Genomic DNA, 7,713 nt, shown 5'->3' with positions numbered 1-7,713 from the left:
AACGAGAGTGAACCCATTCTCATCAGTATTGAAACATACACTCTTTTTTTTTTTTTTTTTCCCCTCCTCACCTTCAGTAGTTATCCAGGATTTAAAAGGGTTAAAACCTAACAGTATTCCCTCCAGGCAACAGTGAAACCATTTAGCTAGGGAAAATTACAACTAATAATGCTTTCAGTTCTCTAAATTGCCTGCAAATGCATTTTGCTGTAGAGCCTGTCAGAATCTGAAGAATTTCAATATCCAAAGGCTAGGCAGGCAAGAGGAGGGTGGTCTGGTAGGAGGAGGCTCACCCGGGGAGCCCAGCAGAACATGAGGTATTATACCCTGCTCTGCTGATCCTATTCCTGGAAGAGGGTTAGGTATTACTCATTGTAGGTCTCAGACGAGTGGAAGCTATGTTTTTGAAAGGGCAGATTAATAATCAGAGGACTTTTTTTTTTTTTGGTCTGTCAGCTTGATGTGAGGTTTTTTTGATGTTTATCGTGTCTGTTTGAAGCTCTTCTGTCAGGCATTCTGAATGCTAAAATAAGCTGCGAGGAAGTGGACTAGTGAAAGAATAGTAAGGCAATGTGCATGAGAAAGGCAAATGGAGATCTCTGTCACTTATCACACAAAGCGCAAGAAAATAAGGTGCAAAAATGGTTTAGAAAAGTACAGCATTTTGAAATATTCTCCTACTTCTGGTAGATTTTTCCAACAGTAAGAATATTGTTTTAAAAATGAATTATCACAGAACTGTACATATTTTAAGTGGCTCCACTGTAAGTATATTTTTTTCAAGCTTTCCCTTAAACATGTTTATTCATATGTAATAAATATAAGAATGTCCTAGAAAGTGAATACAAATGATGAGAAATTTTTAACAATATTCTAGTGTTTTCCAGAAATTACAAGTATGGAATCAGAAGTCGAAAACCCTATGTTCTCTATAACCCCTTGACATGAAGTGGACCTTGGACAGCATTATTTATTGTCTCTGCCACAGTTTAGTCCCTCATAACATTAGAAAAAATTTAATTCATTACTGGCTCATTCAAGCTTTTAGGCTGTTCTTTTGAGTTCTTCAGAGAAAAGATGCTACCGAATACAAGTAAATTAAATAAACAGTGCATCCTTTTAAACACCTTTGCATTTTGTTAAACCCAGAACATAAATTACTAGAAATACTGTATGCTATTGCCTACCTATATGATACAACTGCATCACAGATCTAGTCTTTATTACTGGCATAAGCATTCAGTTCTTAGGCATTCAAACTTTAATGTCAAAAAAGCTTGCAAAAAATTACATTTACGTAGAAGGGTGAAGTGGCATGTTTTCTTTTGTCTGTTAGTACTGTGATGCTTGAGGTGAGTCGTTAGATTGCTACAGTTTATGCCTAACATATATTTAGCCTAATTAGCAAATGAGGTCAGAAATTAGATGGCTGAAGGGGATCAGTGCATGAGCCCAGCTATGCCATAAAGGTTATAAGGAAAAAAGCACAAGCTAAAATCTTTGCATAAGCCTTAAATCACAGTAATGCAATCCCAGCAAGAAAAGACTGCCACAAAACTTGCTCACAGAGGACAGAAAAGCCACCTGATCAATGGCTTTGATCATTGCAGTGGCTGGTCAGTAGGGTAATGATGTGGGAAATGACATATCCGTTGCACATACCCATGCATCATCAGCTAAACTGACATCCTCTCTGGCAGGTGAGTTTGGCAGGGAAATTGGGGTGGTCTGGGCTCTCTTGAAATTGAAGGAGTCCTCACAGGTTACCTCCTTGGTGGTTAGCAGAACCTGCACCAACAAATAGCACAGACTTGGTCACCACAACTGTTTGGGGTCTTTTAATCCTCATTTTGCATGACAGTGTATGACTTCTCTGGCTCCTCCATTGTCTGCAAGCTAAGCAGGATAGATGGCCTAAAACTCCTTGAACCACCACCCATGAGCTGTCATCTTCAAGCAGTCCTGGAACTACCTCACAGCGTTGTATAATTCAGTTCCTTGACAAGAATCACAAAGGGAGGAACACAATATAAAGGGATAAAAGAGAAGCTGTCTTTAATGAGCACACATGGCTCTCTGTCATAACAAATTACCCTGTGATGCTCATGATTAATTGTGCTGCCACTTGTTGTATGGCAGCACAGTAATGCAAGCCAAATAAGCACCATGCAAGACTGTCCGCAAAATTAGTAAGCTTTTTAAATTTATTATTTATCACTGTCTGCCAGCTGTGACAATCCTTTGACATATATGTGATCTTGCCTGTGGTGTCCTGAATTAAAATGGATCATATAGAGCCCTGGTTCAGTGCAGGGCCAATGAACCTATGCAAACTGATGAGCCAGAAGGTGCTACAAATTAAAATGAATTTGTGTCGATCTCTCTTGAGCTAGTTGTGATATTATTACGTTCCACTCTGCCTCTTTTTAAGAAACTCTCTCACCATGCTTTTCCAAGTATGCAGTTGTCTTTTATTCTTTGCATACATTTTCTCATAATTGAGATATTTTTTCTTTCTTGTACCTGGTACTTATATTATGCGCCTGTTTCCAGATTACTAATGTAGTGGTATTAAAACTGAGTTACAATAGCACCACAGAAATCCCAGTCCAAACAGGATACAAGTTTTTTGTTCAAGTCAAAATATCAGTTATGGATGAAGACTGCAGATTAGCCTCAGGTATTCCACTTCCTGGGCTTGCAGCATGATCGCTCTGTCTCTGATAATTGAGATGTATATTAAGAAGATCATATAATCTGAACAAAAAAGTTTCTAAAATACCACATCGTGACACTTATTAATAGTTCATCTTCTGGTGCTTTTGATTATGTTGCTTTTTATTATTTTTCAAGAGAAAGGGAAATTTCTCAACCTTTTCAGAGTTTGAAATGTGGAGGTAAATTTAAAAATTAACTCCATCATGGCAAATTATGTTTCTGGAATGTTATTAGGAATTCAGATAGCCTTTGAAGATTTGGACTTTGATATTTACTGAGCTTTGCTCTCCCTGGGGTCCTACCACAGGAAGGACAATTCAGCCAAACTGAGTGCTTTTGAGAAATCCTCTTTCTAACATTAAGGGAGGCTATAACCTCATGTTCTGGAGGAGACACAAGCATTTTTGATCTCCAGCCCCAGATTAAATGCACAACCAGTAGAAGTTAGCATCACTAAACATTTTTTCCACTCTCTGGAAGAGCAGGCCAGTAACAGGGTGATGTGGGTTTCTCTCAGCACTCTATTCACTGCACAGCTACACTGCAAGACACTCCATCTGCTTTTACATAACTGTGTACACAGACCTAGGAGGGTAAGGTTTTTAATTGTCTAGTCAGCAGAAGAATATGGTGTTTCCATTGAAACAATCACTCAGCAAACTGCAAACAATCAGGATAAAGTGGTTTGCAGAGTTATATAGTACAGATAGCTAGGAGTGTGTTACATGGACCTGAGTCTATCTAAAAGAGATTCAACTTGAAATTCTTCTGTCAGTAAAAATTATATAAAGAACTGTGGTTTTCTGCTCAAGTAAGTTATCAAAAAAAATATAAAGGTTTATAAAAATTATTATGGCTCAGAAGTTTCTCTGAGAAAGAAAGAGTTGGTTTTTCAGAAGAAACACTGAAGCTCTGCTTCTGGGAGGAAATGCATTATTTAGCTTATTAATGGGGGGCATAAAAGCACCATCTGAAACCAGAAAAGAGAAAATTCAGGATAAATAGCTGTAAAAATAGTGACTTCAGTCCTTTCCTTGATTTTTTTCAATTAACTAGAGGAACCACTAGTAAAGGTGCAGTAGGAAAATGTTCAGCACTGACAAATGGACACATGAAAGGATTCATCAGAGTTATCTGAGACATCACTTATCTTCTTTAATACCTGAAAAATATTTGGTGAGTAGATGTCTAGTTCACATATGGATCATGATATTTATAAGCTGTGGAAACACACTAGGGTTGACTCCAGTCCATATTGTTTTTTCTGCAGCTCTGAGCTGTCAGAGAAAAATTATGAACTCTGGATACATGATAAATTGGGTGAGTTAGAAAAGAATCCACTGATGCCAGTGCTCCACTAACAAGAAAAACAATGAAATGTGTGTTTAATAAATCCAAGCCCATTTTGGGGCTTAAGCACTTTGCTGAGCGTAACCCCCTCCATGTTACTCCCAAGACAAGAAAGTCAAAGCTCAATGATATGAATATAGCAGCCCACTTTTTATTTAAGGAAAATGAAGGAGCAAGAAGTAATTCTGTCCTTCTAATGCACAATGGAGAAGCAAACAACATTTTTATAAAATAATGCAGTAGCTAGGGCAGAGCTCTAACTCCAGAACCAGGACATCCAGATTCAGTTGCCTATAGAGGGTTTAAATGCAGCTCTGCTTTCTTGGACAGTAGTCTTGCTCCTTGATGAAAGGTTGCTCTGAGGCTTGAGGGATACTGCTTTCCTCACCTGTTGAAACCCTAACACTGCAAAAAATTCAGGTTGCTTTGGACAGGAAAAACGCATCAGGCTGTTGCTGGCTATTCTTTTGAAAGAAGAGGAGAGATGGGCTCCAGTAGCTAGGCTTGATCAGTCATTTCACCCAGTTGCTCTTCATTCTTAAATACTAAAACAATGTTTCAGAGCAAAGTCTGTAAGCAGGACCCGGAAGAAACCTACTGGTTGTCTCTTGCCCCATGAACCCTGGCTTCTTCCCTGCACTGTGGGGAGGGTGAGGGAAAGATTTGCAACCACATCAAAACTGAAATGCCTTTGGGTGTCCAGGGAAGGAGGCTTCAAGAGCACATCAAGAACAGAGGTATCTATGGAGCCTGCATGTTGCAGGGGTCGTTGACTGGGCAGATTTTGAATGTATCACCAAATCTTGTATAAGGTTTGTAAGCCCTGTCTTGGATCTGTATGAGTTTCCTATGACTTAATTGTAACCTAGTTGTGCTTTTAAAATGCCTTTTAGAGAAGGTAAGAGACCTTGCAAATAGACATGACATAATTTAGAGGGCATTTTTTAATCAAATCAAATTATTTTAAAAATAATCTATTGAGTAATATCTTACCTGGAGCTCAGTAGAACAGTATTGAAGTACTTGCCCCAAAATATTAACGTTCATTTACCCTTAAACATCCTTATTCCAAGATGGGCTAGATCCCAAGCTACAAATGACCACACTTCACTGAAATATTTTATATTCTCCCACACAACTCCTACACACATTTTCATAAAATTGGTTTGCGTTACTCTTGGGTCATCTTCAAGGATCAAATCCTGTCACTCTTGCTCAGGTTAGTGATGCCTCACTCTGCAAAAAGATGCATTAATTTTCTCAGACCTCTCCTGAGCTACAAAATCAGTGTCTTTCAGCAGCATACTTGATGCCGACAGCAATTAAATCTGAGAAGTTCTGCCAATAATCCTTCACTCCACAAAGTGCACTGATTTTGCTGCAAGGCAGGATGTACTATCAGGCTGTGTACAGCCCAGAGCAGGAGACAGCCCTTCTGGCAGTTCTCCAGTGCCTTGCTTTCCCAGGTTGAGTTACTATTATCTTACCTTGCATGTGAAAACTACTTTCTTCATGTGACATACTATGTTCAGACACTTCAGCGATCAACACCAAGAAAACCCGTTATAGAAAAAAAATGTGCACGTGAGTGGTACAGCAGCTATTGCCAGGCCTTCTATCTATGTCCAGGTTTTGCTGCTACTTCAGGGAAGCAATGCAGAAGGTCCCGTTACGCAATGCAGAGCTGTAGGTTATGTAAAGCAGATGCTGACACCAAGCAAAGCATAATTTTGACCCTGTCCCAAATTGATTATTAAACACTACAGTAATTTTCCCTATAGCACTGAAGTCTGAATCAATCCTAATACTGACATCACTTACCCTAGTGTGACTTTATTGATTTAACACAATTTTACATCAGTGAGGGCACAAAAGGGTCATGAAATTAGCTGTAGGTGACTTGGTACAGTATAATCCATGCTTAAACACTAAATATAAATGGCTAATTTCATATTTGTTAAGCAACCTTCACTCCTTTTTAAAATAAAAGGAATTTTGGTGGTATTTAATACATCTCGAAAGTAGGTTATTCTTTACTCAGATGCCCAGCTATGGCTTTAGTTTGCAGTAATTATGGGTAATATATCTAATTCTTGTTAGAGAAATAGGGAGTTCTTTGGAGTTGTAAGCATGAGAAATTAAATTCTATCTAATGCTACAATATAAATATACTGTATTTGGAACAGCCACTAAGATACTCTTTTACTTTATTGTGCATCCTTCTGCTTCATACCTAATCTGAAGCAACAAAAACATAAGGATGAGCCCTGACATCTTTCTGCTACTTTATAATTATCATCTGTCAAATTCCTTGTGATTATATTGATTAAAGTTTTCTTTCGGTTTTGCCTGTAGCTGAAACACATTTCTCACTTATAGAGGTTGTCTTTATTCTGTCATTTCATTATGTCATAAGCATATATTAAATGTTTGTTTATAAGGATGAAAGTGAATTCTATTACAATGCAATCATTGACAGAGCTATTAAAAACTGCATTTTCTCTCAGCATTTTCCTGCCATTGCTGAATTCTGGTTCTCTGAATGCAAGAGAGTGAGCTTTATTTGTGAATTAATTTTTCACACTTTTTTCAATGAAGAAGAGTGCACAGGCACACATATATACAATGCATATGATTTTAAAAAGTCATGTCTCGAAACTTAAAATAATTTTTGATGGGCAACAGACAGAAGCTATAGGCAGTCATGAGCTACCTTCTGATAAGAATTCGGTTAAAAATCAAACCCTTATTTAGTGAGATGTTAAAGTACAGGCAGAGAAGGCAGAGGAAAAATAGCAAGGTCCTTCCTCATGTGAAAAGCAGCAATACCTTGACAACCTTCACCATGGAAGCACAACCTTCACCACAGGAACCACACAGGTGGTTCCTGACCCACCTACTCCAGAGATCTTGAGAGTGTGTTTCCAGCTACGGCTGTAACATTACTAAATCCTCAGTAAGTACGGACTGAGGGGATGACAGCAAACCAAGGGCAAAAACCGGGGAGAAAACACTGCTTCCCCCCCACAAAGCCCACCTTCTATCCTTCACTGAACATTTGAGCATGCTCTTTCTGTTTCAGGCTGACAGACTCCGATACCCAACTAAATACAAAGTCCAGCTACGCTGCAGAGAGCATACGTGTCTCAGCGGTGGCAGGGTTTTCTAGTGCAGTTGTACCCGGCAGAGCGGCCACAGCCCCTCCGCCTGCTCCCGGCATCTGCAGAAGCCATCCTTTCCAGGCACGGCTAAGCCCGATGGCAAACCCTCTCTTTTGCTGAGTTGTCTTGAGTCTCTGTGCTTTACCGTTCATAATTTTCGGCTTAAAATATTAAATAAGAAGCACATTAATAAACATTGGGGAAATAGGCAATTCTGTGAAATCAGAGGGTTGTTATTTCCGTCTGACTGAGGAATACGCTGCACTCTGGCCCTTCTGGCTGCCAATCAAGACTCTGTAGTTCACAGTTTGTCATTTCCAAGATGTATTGCTGCAGACACCCCCTTCCCACCAGCGAGAGGAACAGAAGGGATCCCATCAATCCTGCATGCACACCCTGATGACCCATTAACTGCCAAATCCCTTTTAAGGCCTCCTTACTCAATCTGTGGATTCTTCAACAGGCGATGCCTAAAATCCCTCCA

The sequence above is a fragment of the Buteo buteo genome, chromosome 1 (assembly GCF_964188355.1).
Source record: "Buteo buteo chromosome 1, bButBut1.hap1.1, whole genome shotgun sequence".
In the NCBI taxonomy this organism is placed as follows: Eukaryota; Metazoa; Chordata; class Aves; order Accipitriformes; family Accipitridae; genus Buteo; species Buteo buteo.
The sequence above is the reverse complement of the archived record's forward strand: the minus strand, read 5'-3'. Positions refer to the sequence as shown.